Genomic DNA, 10,833 nt, shown 5'->3' with positions numbered 1-10,833 from the left:
CACCCCAATGCAAGGCAGCCTTGAAATGGTAGGAAAATAAAGGAAATAAAGAAAATAAAGGAAAATAAACACTTGATCCTGTTCCCAAAACAGCTTTCAGCAGCAAGCAGCTACAGTCTCATTAGGGTTTGGGATCTGGTTGTTCTGGCATCTCACATGCTATAAAATGTGGGATTTTTGTATTAAATACCATCATTTCACAGGGACTCTGTGGTTAGTGGAAATACAGATTTCTGAGAGCTTCTGATCTTGGCCTGGCCATGCAATGGGGACTGTTCAGGTGCATCACTGAAGCTCCTCATCTCCCCTTTTCTTGTAAGGGCAAGGGGCAGCAGTCTAGACTCCTCTAACTTAGATGCCTAAAATTAGATGAGGGAAGTCTCCAAGCTCCATCAGATAAGAGCACACACCACCCAAGGTGCAGCTGTGTGCAGAGGGGAGCCCAAGGCTTACCTCCTGGGCTAAGTCCGTTGGATCAAACATTTGCTCCATTGATGTATTGCACTGTGTATGTCCTAGCTTTTTCTTTTAGTTTTTGATTATCATAACTGAGATTTTTGCTAACATATACTTCAGAAATTAATGAAGCAGTCCTATCACTTAAATTCCATTTATTTGCCAAGCATGGTGTCCCATCAACCCTATGTTGCATGATGAGACTGTATGGCCCCAGAACCTTTTGCTTACAAAGAACTACCTTCTCCTGTCTGCCTTTCCCTGGCTCAGAGGACAGAGGTGAGGAGAAGGTGCCAAGACAAAGGACAGGAGACAGCACTGCTTCACTGAGCTAGCATTAATTCTATGGCCCAAACTGGCTACAGCAGCAAGACATCACAAAAGGGCTGACACTGAGCTTGAGCCTGCTCCTGCTGAAATCTCTAGTAGTCATCTACAATAGAGCCAAGCACCCTCAACACCTTCCACAATCACTGGGGAGAAACAAGCACTTTCAGGACATGAAACACAGATCTGGGTAATTCCTACAGGCTCTTTTCCAGTTGCACCTTCACAGCCATTAAGGCATAGCTGCAATATTTCCTGAGTGCTCCACTGATATTCTGGGGACTATGGGCTTGCATCTGACACCCTGGAGACCTTGGGCAGGCCTCCAAATCTCTTTTAACTCACTCTCAATAATTAAAATTAATTTTCCGAAAGTCCAGTCTGTTTCACCCATGACAGCGATGGGTAAGTGATCTCTCTGTATCTATCTTGATCCATGAGGTTTTTCATCTGATTTTCCACCCCTGTTCTGCTGAGGACAGGGAGTGAGTGAGAAATGGGGAGGGGGTCTGACTGCTGACCAAGGTCTACCCACCACACACACCAAGGAGACAAGATCCCAGGGATGCCTTCTCTGGTGCTTCTGCCAAAAAATTAGTCAAATTCCCACCGACCTGCTCTTCTGTCCTGTGCCACTTGAATGCCTTCAAGGATGATTTATATATTGAGATGTGTGATGGAGTCAAACACCACTGAGGTGCCTGATTCTGGCTCCTTCACTGCATGCTGTAGGTGCAGGACTCCTCCTAAAACAGGGTGGCAGCACTTACGCTTGTAAGTGGACGTGGCTGTGATGTGACCTCTGGGGTGGGGGCTTAATCCTGTGTCCTCAACACATACAAGATGTGTTGAAAATGAGTCAGAAAATGCTGCCTGGACCAGACCCTGAAGGCAGAGAGACACCAGGTGGGGTTTAGTTGAATATTCAGACAGATGTGACTTCTGTGGCCAATGTGTAGGGTCTACATGAATGACAGGCATCTGCAGTCCTGTGACAGACAAGGAGGGCTGGTCAGGGGGGTCTAGGGGGGGCTGAGATCTCACAGTAGACACCTGCATTCTCTTTTCACAATTGCTCTCTAGTCTCCCATAACTGTGTTGACTACCTCACCATGGTATATGACAGCAGACTAAGCACCTGCCCTAAACACAGGCACAGACCTTGTGGATATAGAAATTCAGGTGAGTGCACTGTCACCTAAGGGTACGGTCCATCCTCTCCAGCTCCAGCTTCATTTTCCCCTGACTCCTTTGACAGCACCACACAGGAAAGTCATCTGCTCATGGACAGATGTACCAAAGTAGCAAAATCAGGTAGATTGCTGCACATTTAGCTCATCCAGCTGTCAAGCAAATGTTAGGAAGGGGACAGAGAGAGAAGAGGGCCCGAGGGCCTGGAAAGAAGATAGGACTGTGTTTTTGAGCAGCAGCCAACAAAGTAGATCAGCCTATATGTAACATAAAACCTCTGGAGGTTTCTAATCGATTTCAAGGTTGGTCAAGGAGAAAACATTGTCTTTTGGATCATTTGAAGGTTTAGCCTCACTAGTGGTAATACCCACTGACTTTTTAGCTGTCACCTAAGCCCAAATTTAGCTTGAAGGATGTTGACTAGTAACTGAAGAGAAGTGTTACTTCCACCATATACACCAAGGTGTTCTAGTATTCCTTATTTAATAAAGATGGTTAGGAGAATCCCCCTGGAGTTGGGTTTCCAGATACAGATCCCTCCTGCTGGACACACAAAGCTGGTTTCAGACTCATGCCCATGATGTGCACGGAAAGGAAGCAAGTGGCCACCAAGCTGAGAAAAGCAATTACTTAGCCTGGGTGTGAGAAACCATTCAGTTGATAATTATTAATTATTTTTCAGTCAGTATCCTCAGGGTCACAGGCATGAGCACTCAGTCTGCAGCAAGCAAACTCCACTTGCCTGTCAGCTCCTGCTGCAGTGGATGGCTGGCTGCTCTGGGTAGTTCTAGAGGGTACTTTAGAGGGTACTTTTTATGTGAGAAGGACCCAGTAGCCCCACATCTGAGGTTAGGAAGCAATCCTGTGGGGTGCTATAGTCAAATGCTGCTAAAGAATGCAGAGGTATCTGTGGCAACTTCATCTTTCCCAGCTGAAAACTATTCCAAGTTGTGCAGCTGTGCCTTAACTGATATTGGATGAATGTGCTGAAGGCCAGAATTTGAGGCTGCCTCCCACTCATTCTCCTAACTGGATGGCCCAATGCTGGGTGACAGGAATTACACTTATCCTAGCAGATGTCTGCTAGGCAGCCCCATCTTTGTAGCCCAGCTGCCAGGACCTTTCACCCCCTGACTGCTGGCTGCAGCCTTCTGCCAGGTGAGTCCTGGTCCTGTCCGTGTTGGCTGCTCTGTGGATGGTCACTGTACCCCAGCCATGTGCTCCATCCCCTCAGAATGGGGCAACTCACTGGAGAACAACCAGCCCACAGGACCCTTCAGACAAGTTCTCCTTTTTTTCCACAGATTCAGGCTCTGTGTAGAAATACTCCTTTGTGGTTTAAAGCAACATAGCTTCGAGACACCTTAAATTTGCCCCTGCAAGAAGAGGGGAGTTTTGCAGGATGTCAGCAGAGGTCATGATGATAGAGAGCTCAGAGAGAAAGAGAGACACAAAAAGAAGAAGAAAAGGCAATAACTTCCTCCCTTCACCTGGAAAATTCTTCTCCCACTCACAATGAGAAGACAAAAAAAGCAAGGAGTTTGGGAAGATATGAGAGGGGCTCACATGATGGGGGACTAAGCAGTATAGAGGCTGCAAACACACGAAGGTTTGAGAAGATGATCCCTAGTTAAATCAGGAATTTTGTTATGTACAGAGGATCCTTGGCTTAGTTCATCCTCTTCTTCCATGCAAAATGTGTCCACTGGACTTGGAAGAAATTCAAGAACCTTGACTTTCCAAAAGTCCTTCTGCAGACACTAAGAGCAGGATCAGTGGACAACGAGCTAGAGAACAGCATGAGGAGGAACCTCTGCAAATCAAGATCTTAACATTGCTTTTGTCTACAAATTTCCTACCTGAATCTCTGCAGGTGAGACAACAGTATACAGTGTATTTGGAGTGTGACCCCTAAGTGAGAGCATTCCATCCCCAGCTCTCTGCTGCAGCTTCAAGAAGGTAATTCACCAAGGTCTCCTCCCTCCCTAGAGTTTAATTTCACTTCTGTGCCAAAGACTTTCCTCCTCCCTCCGTCCCTTGGGGGCTAGATCACTTCAGAAACAGGATCCAGCCAGGGCTGGCAGCCTGCTGTGACCTTTGCCTGTTGGAGTAATGTACAATAACAAAAGACCCGAGATACTTCTGAACACACAGCTTGGCAGGATGTTAATTAAAACAGAGTAACACTACCTCTACCCTTTGCAAGGCCATAGCTGAGAACATTTTCTGAACCTCTAGGAGGTAAAGGAACACGTTCAAGGCTACGCCACGTATCTGTGAGAGAGCTGGGAGTAAATCCAAGTGCATTTTGTTTACATATCAGCATACAACCTGACACATGCAATGAATCCAGGACAAGACCAGATGGATGCACCAGAGACCAGTGGCATGAGAAGGTAGAAAAAGTTCTTCCAGTCACTTCACTTGAAAGAGAAAGGGAATCTTGCCTCTGTCCTCTCTCACCCACACCAGCAGCAAGCCATCACTGTCCAAATCGCCTTTGTAAAAGTCTCCACGGTCCCTCGGTCCCCTGTCAGATGATAACAAAGAGGTTCAGTCTGTTGCTTCCAAATTCATGGCTCCTTTGGGCCCCAGGATGGCCTGAGTACTGCTTTGTTTTACCACCCTGGCATGACCTGGGTTTTCTTAGCAGTTATTTATTTTTATTTATTTAACTGTGTGAATTGATTATCCGTGCAACAACTTTAATCAATTATCTGTGGCAAACAACTTCTCTGCAACTTAATTTGCAAAGTTCTTCCCTGACCTAGCAATATCTGATTGCATCATATAAGAGCTTAACTTTGAAATGGCAACACATTTCATTAAAAATAACTAATAGCTGCAGGGTTTAAAGATGTAAATGTTAATTTTCTTAATGAGAAAAAAAAAGGGCATGCAGACTCTACCTGTCTATATTCATTATACTGTGTCCACATGGGATGACTCACATTTGCAAAACTCAGGTTTAATTAACATGCTTATTTTTACAATGATATTTCTCATTATAATAAATTAAATGTTTAAACAGCCAGTGCAAACATTTTGATCCAAGACAAAAATGCTGGCACAGTGCTAGTTTAAGCATTTAATTTATTATAATCCTTCCCATAACAAATGCCTTAGAAGTTGATTTCTTCGCTGTGAAAGGCTATTAGTATTATTTCCTCTGGAAATGTTTAACCCAAGACAATCAGAAGTGTAAGGCGTGAACGGAACGGGGCTGGAAGGGATGATGCTGGATGCGATGGCGAGGGAACCTGCTCCGGCCGCAGCAGCACCGGGGCCCGGAGCGGGTGCCAGCCCCGCCCGGGCGCTGCCAGCGGCAGCCCGCACCCGAGCCCATCCCAGGGCAGACACCGTGCGGGGCGCCTTGGGTGCCGAGGGCCTTTACCCGTGCCCCCATCCACCGCCCCGCCGGCGCACCCAGGGCGGGCGGTCTCTCCGGACACTCAGTCTCTGTTAAAGCCCCGCTCCCTCGTGTCCCGGCGGGGCCAGCGGCGCATGCGGCGCCTGAGGCCGGCACGGAGCCGCGGCGCTCCCGGGGCGCTGCCGGCGGGCCCCGCCAGGGGGCGGTGCGGGCCCGGCCCCGCCGCTGGGGCCGTGTGGGGAGCGCGGGGACGGCGGGGCCGGGAGGTGCCAGCGGCCCCCGCCCGGAAAGCCGCGAGGCAGCGGGATGTGCTCGGATCGTGGTGTCTGGTACGACCGAGGAGCTCTCCGGTGACGGAGCTCTTATTTCCTCGAGGTTCCCGGCCTGCTGCGGGGCAGGAGGCTCGGCCCTGAGCCCTGCACTGCAGCGGGGCTGGGCTGCGGAGGGAGCGCCGGGGCACCTCTGCTGGGAGGGCGGGCTGGGAGAGCCCCGCGTCCGCAGCCTGGACAAGGGAAGGCGCCGGGGTGACCTTGTGGCACCTTCTCGTAGCCCCTGCCAGCCCTTCTGAAGGGGCTGCGAGAGAGCTGGAGGAGGACTTCTGACAAGGATGCGTAGCGTCAGCACAAGCGGGAATGGCTTTAAACTGAAAGAGGCTGGGTACAGATTATATGTTAGGAAGAAATGAGGGTGGTGAGGCACTGGAACAGGTTGCCCAGAGAGGTGCCCCATCCCGTGAAGCTGGCCAGGCTGGATGGAGCTCTGAGCAACCTGGTCTAGAGGAAGGTATTCTTTCCCATGGGAGGGGAGTTGGAACTGGATGATCTTTAAAGTCCCTTCTGACCCCAACTGTTTTATGATTCTATGATTTCTGAAAAGCTTCTGACCCAGCTCCTGCATGGCCAGGGTCCTGGGAGCAGGGTGGGTCAGGGAATGTGTCCTTCTCCCCTCGGTGTAAATTCACCAAAGGCAGTATTGTTCCCCAAACAGACGCCAGGTGTCTGGGCTCTGTCAGCTCCCACTCGGGACTGGGACGTGAGGCCCTGGGAGAGCAGGGAAAGCAGACCATGGCAGGGCAGAACAGGGACTCTCCTGGGATATGGGAAGGAGCAGTGGAGGTTGCTCAGCCTGGCTGGGAGCAGTGAGACAGCCTCCATCTGACTTTCCTAGGGTTTGTGCTCCCAGGAGATATCTCCTTCACCTCCTCAGGGGAAGTTTCCACCTCTGAACTGGAGCAGTGTCTGCAGAAAGAAATGGGCCAGGAGGCAAATTCCTCTTGAAGTAATCTGAGAAGAGAAGTCTTGTAAGAGCTAAAGCCAAGTCAGGGTGGTGCAATCAGGTGAGAAAAGCCCATGTGTTCAACAGCCCCAGCAGCCAGAGAAACACAAGGCACGGAGCTGCCTGTGCTGGGGATAGGCACGCAATGACCCACCTGGGTCCCCGGTGTAAAGCCACCAGCATTCCCTGTCACCATCCCAGCCTTGCACCCAGGAAAGCTCCCACCCCAGCTCAGGGGGCCTGGAACCAGTGTCAAATAACCATGGCTGTACAGGGTATTTTGGTGATGCTAAAAAGTTAGTCTGCAAGCCACTCCAGTTTACTTGGGAATTCAAAAGTATATAATTTGAATTCATAAATAAAACCCTTTAGGGGATCTCATTACTCTGTGAAGAGCATTAGCAAAACACAAGTTGTCAATCACTTTAGCCAGCTGACAAACTAGAAACCAGATGATCATCCAGGCTGAGCCAAATCAGAAGAGGGGAAGAAAAATCTCTCCTGGATTTATCTCCAATGAATGACCAATGACGAATGACCAGTGATTTTTTTTTTTAAGAAATGGGCATTGTAACATTCATGGACAAATCTCCAGATCTCCCAAAAACACTGAATTAAGTTTAGGTGTTACTCATTGTCTGAAAAACGTCCAGCCAGAAGGTGCCCATTTATTTTCCATTGCTTGCTGCCTGACAAATCTCTGGGCTCACAAAAATTCAGCAGATTAATAAGCTGATCCCACTGCTTAACTAATGGCAAAAAGCAAAAAAGTGATCTGAGTAGTAGTGTGATGGTCATTACAAAAATATCCACTGACTTTGGAAAATTGAGGGCACAACATTTTTACCTCAGAGGGCAGATTTATGTAGGCCACAAAGTGCCTTGGGTATTTCTTAGAGTCCTTGAGTTTATTCATGTATTATTTCCTCCGAAATTCAGTATATTTTTCCAGCAGGCAAGAAACTGGGGCTTCTGCGCACAAGTTTCATCTGCTCAAAATGTGAAAAATATAGATCCCCTTAGCACATTCTGCTACAGTAGAAGCAAAGTGTAAAAGAAAAATTCCAAATATGTAGATTTAAAAATAAAAACACAGAACTCTCCTCCCTAAAAGGGATTTGAAGGGGAAAAAAAATCCCTCAGCTACAGATAGGTCTAGACTTTAATTGTGGAGCTGCCTAAGAAAAATTGTTGGCCTGAGGTCATTTTAATCAGGTTGCATGTCAGCTTGCAAAATCTCCAAATTAGCTTACAGCTTGGGGAGAGAAAGATGTTTTTCTTTCCTGAAGAACGCAAACAGATTGTTGTGACATGTTCTCAGTCATCATGACAGATCAGATCCCTGCTTTGCGCTGTGAGCCGGGAAAGAAGGCAGCCTCTTCTCCAGCTCCTTCAGAGATTTGGGCATCTCCCAGTTCATCAGAGCTGGGGATGGAGTTTACAGAAATCCTTATGAAAGTGAGGTTTATATGCAAAGACTCTGATAAAAGAGATTGACCTTAATTGGGAAGCAAGTTTCTTTCACATTTTTTAACAACCTCCAGGCCTTCCTAGCAGTCTGATGAAAGGAAAGTTGTGAAAAGGAACAATCTGTATTTATGCAGCAGAAACTATCCTGAGCCACGCAGAGAATGACAAGAAACCGACTCATCCTTTTTAAAAAAAGGATTAATTTGCCATTTTCCTCCTGAGGTTGTAAAAAGCAAGGATGTGGGTGGATTTCAAAACAGGCTGAGTATTTCAGTTGGATTTACAGTGAGCTCTGAGCCTGTGTGAGACACAGCACTGTGGTGTGCAGTAGCTGACCCGGGGTGATGGCCCTCCCAAGGTGCCCATAGTTATGTGTCCAATTCAGTCCCTGAGCTGTCGCACATTTTGATACTTTTCTTAAATTTTTTTTATTTCTCCATGTTCAGTTTTTCATCAGCATCAGTAGATGGTTCCAGTGGGATCACAGGGGAAAGAAAAGCAGGAGGACAGGAGCTAGGACAGCGACTTGGTTTCATCTGGGAAGACTTCCAGAGGGAGAGGCAAAGTGACAAATGGCTGGTGTGGGACAGACACATCTCACTTATTTGGTGGCCCCCAAAAGTCTGCATCCAAGCCAGTAACCACAATGTCTCTTTCATAGGAGTGAAAGAAATGGGTGTCTCTAAATGGTGGTTCCTCCAACTTCCAGCTGCTACCTCTTTCTCTGAACTAGTTCAGGCACCCTATCTAGGGAAAAGGAATCTGTCCTTGGTAGTGCCTGAGGGCTCAGTACTGCCTGCATCTGAGAAGGGCTGCAGACAGAAGCCCAAGTCCTGCCTTGAGACCCTGGCATGCCACAAACTGCTGCATGCCTGAATAGAGATGGACTTGGGTCCACTTTGCCCAACCAGGAGAGGATGCCATCTGCAACAGGTGCCCATGCATTTGCCATGAAGGCATCATCCTGAGTAGCTGACATAAAATCATAGAATCAGTTGGGTTGGAAAGACCTTTAAGATCATCAAGTCTAACCCTCAACCCAGCACTACCAAGTGCACCACTAAACCATGTCCCTAAGCCACATATACGTCTTTACCTCCAGGGTGCCCACCTCCCTGGGCAGCTTTTTCCATGTTTGACAACCCTTTTCATGAAGCATTTTTCCTAATATCCAATCTAAACCTCTTCTGGAACTGCTTGAAGCCATATCCCATTGTCCTATTTCTTGTTACTTTGGAAAGGAGATCATCCCCCACCTCACTGCAACCTCCTTCCAGGGAGGTGTAAAAGATGGTAATGTCTCCCCTTTGGCTCCTTTTCTCCAGGCTAAACAACCCCAGTGCCCTCAGACCCTCCTCATAAGCCTTGTGCTCTGGACCCCACCCCAGCTCCGTTTCCCTTCTCCGGACTTACTCCAGCCCCTCAATGTCTTTCTTGTAGTGAGGGGCCCAGAACTGGAGCGAGGATTTGAGGTGTGGCCTCACCGGTGCCAGCTCCTGGGGGCAATCCCTGTCCTGGTCCTGCTGCCCACACTGTTGCTGATCCAGGCCAGGATGCCACTGACACTTTTGGCCCCCTGGGCACAGCTGGCTCATGTTCAGCTGCTGTTGATGGGCACCCCCAGGTCCTTTTCCCCTGGCCAGTTTCCAGCCACTCTGCCCCCAGCCTGTGGCACTGCCTGGGGTTGTTGTGACCCAAGGGCAGGACCCGGCACTTGGCCTTGCTGTACTTCATACAATTGGTCTTGGCCCATCAGTCCAGCCTGTCCAGATCCCTCTGCAGAGTGTATGACATAAGACCTCAGGCCTTTAAAATTGGATGGGACGAGATAGTGGGGTTGTCTCTCTTGGGACAACCCCTGGTGTCAGGAGAAGAGACTGTAATTCCCTGTTCCTGCTCTTTCCCTAGGTGGCTTTGCAGGCCAAGAGAAGTCACAACCATATGTCTCTGGGTAGAAGCTGCCAGTTTATTTCTCCCAACAGCCTCCACATTGACAGCATAAAAATCTTCATCTTCCCTGTTATAAGAGTTTGGGGAGTTATCTTTTTTTGTTTTCTGGCTCCCTGCCATCAGCCCTGGTGGGACTCAGGGCAAGGCAGCAGTGCCACACAACCCACATGTCAGCAAACCATTAATCCCAAGGGACAGACCCCTGGGGTGAGAATCCTGCTGCAACGTCTCCAATTAGACAGCTTACCTCCTGCTTTGCCTCTGCTCTAGCCATTTCAGACTGAACATATTTTATTGTTCAGACTCCTAGTTAAACGGCTGGGAAGCTCTGGATGTAAGCACACAGAGATTACTGGTTCAATAATAGAGTCAGGCACATTGGCTTTACATCGTTTTGCTAATAAAGCTGCAAAACAAAGCTGTTGACACTTCTTTCATCAGCATCAGCCCCGTGAGGCTCTCCCATGTCTCGTCTGCTGATTAGAGCAGAGGACTGGGAACATGGGGCTGGAGTTCAGCCCTTAATGAGCCTCCTGTTCGGTGTGTTTCTCTCAGGGCTCTTGACCTCTTTGCACCTTAGCCAAGTCAGCTGTAAAACTGGCTGAAGGATGGACCTCGTGGAAACCATCCGCCATGCCCCAGTTGAGCCTTGACTCCAGATTTTATGGGTAAATACAAAATAAAAATCAACAACAATTTGAATCTGTGGTGACCCAACTCAAATGCCACGAGGACGTCAGGCCCTGCCAGTGTAAACAACGCTCGGTCTCTGGGGCGCCCCATTACAATGTCAG

The 10,833-nt window shown here is 48.5% G+C and overlaps 1 long non-coding RNA gene across 1 annotated transcript; it reads left to right on the top strand.

Annotated features, from left to right (window-relative positions):
- Window positions 1–5,551: 5,551 nt before the first annotated feature.
- On the top strand, window positions 5,552–10,408 carry LOC134548629 (uncharacterized). Its single transcript, XR_010079834.1, has 3 exons — window positions 5,552–5,673; window positions 6,512–6,680; window positions 9,998–10,408. It is a non-coding gene; the product is annotated as an uncharacterized LOC134548629 (long non-coding RNA).
- The last annotated feature ends 425 nt before the right edge of the window (window positions 10,409–10,833 follow it).

The sequence above is a fragment of the Prinia subflava genome, chromosome 3 (assembly GCF_021018805.1).
Source record: "Prinia subflava isolate CZ2003 ecotype Zambia chromosome 3, Cam_Psub_1.2, whole genome shotgun sequence".
Classification (NCBI taxonomy): Eukaryota; Metazoa; Chordata; class Aves; order Passeriformes; family Cisticolidae; genus Prinia; species Prinia subflava.
The sequence above is the reverse complement of the archived record's forward strand: the minus strand, read 5'-3'. Positions and strand labels throughout refer to the sequence as shown.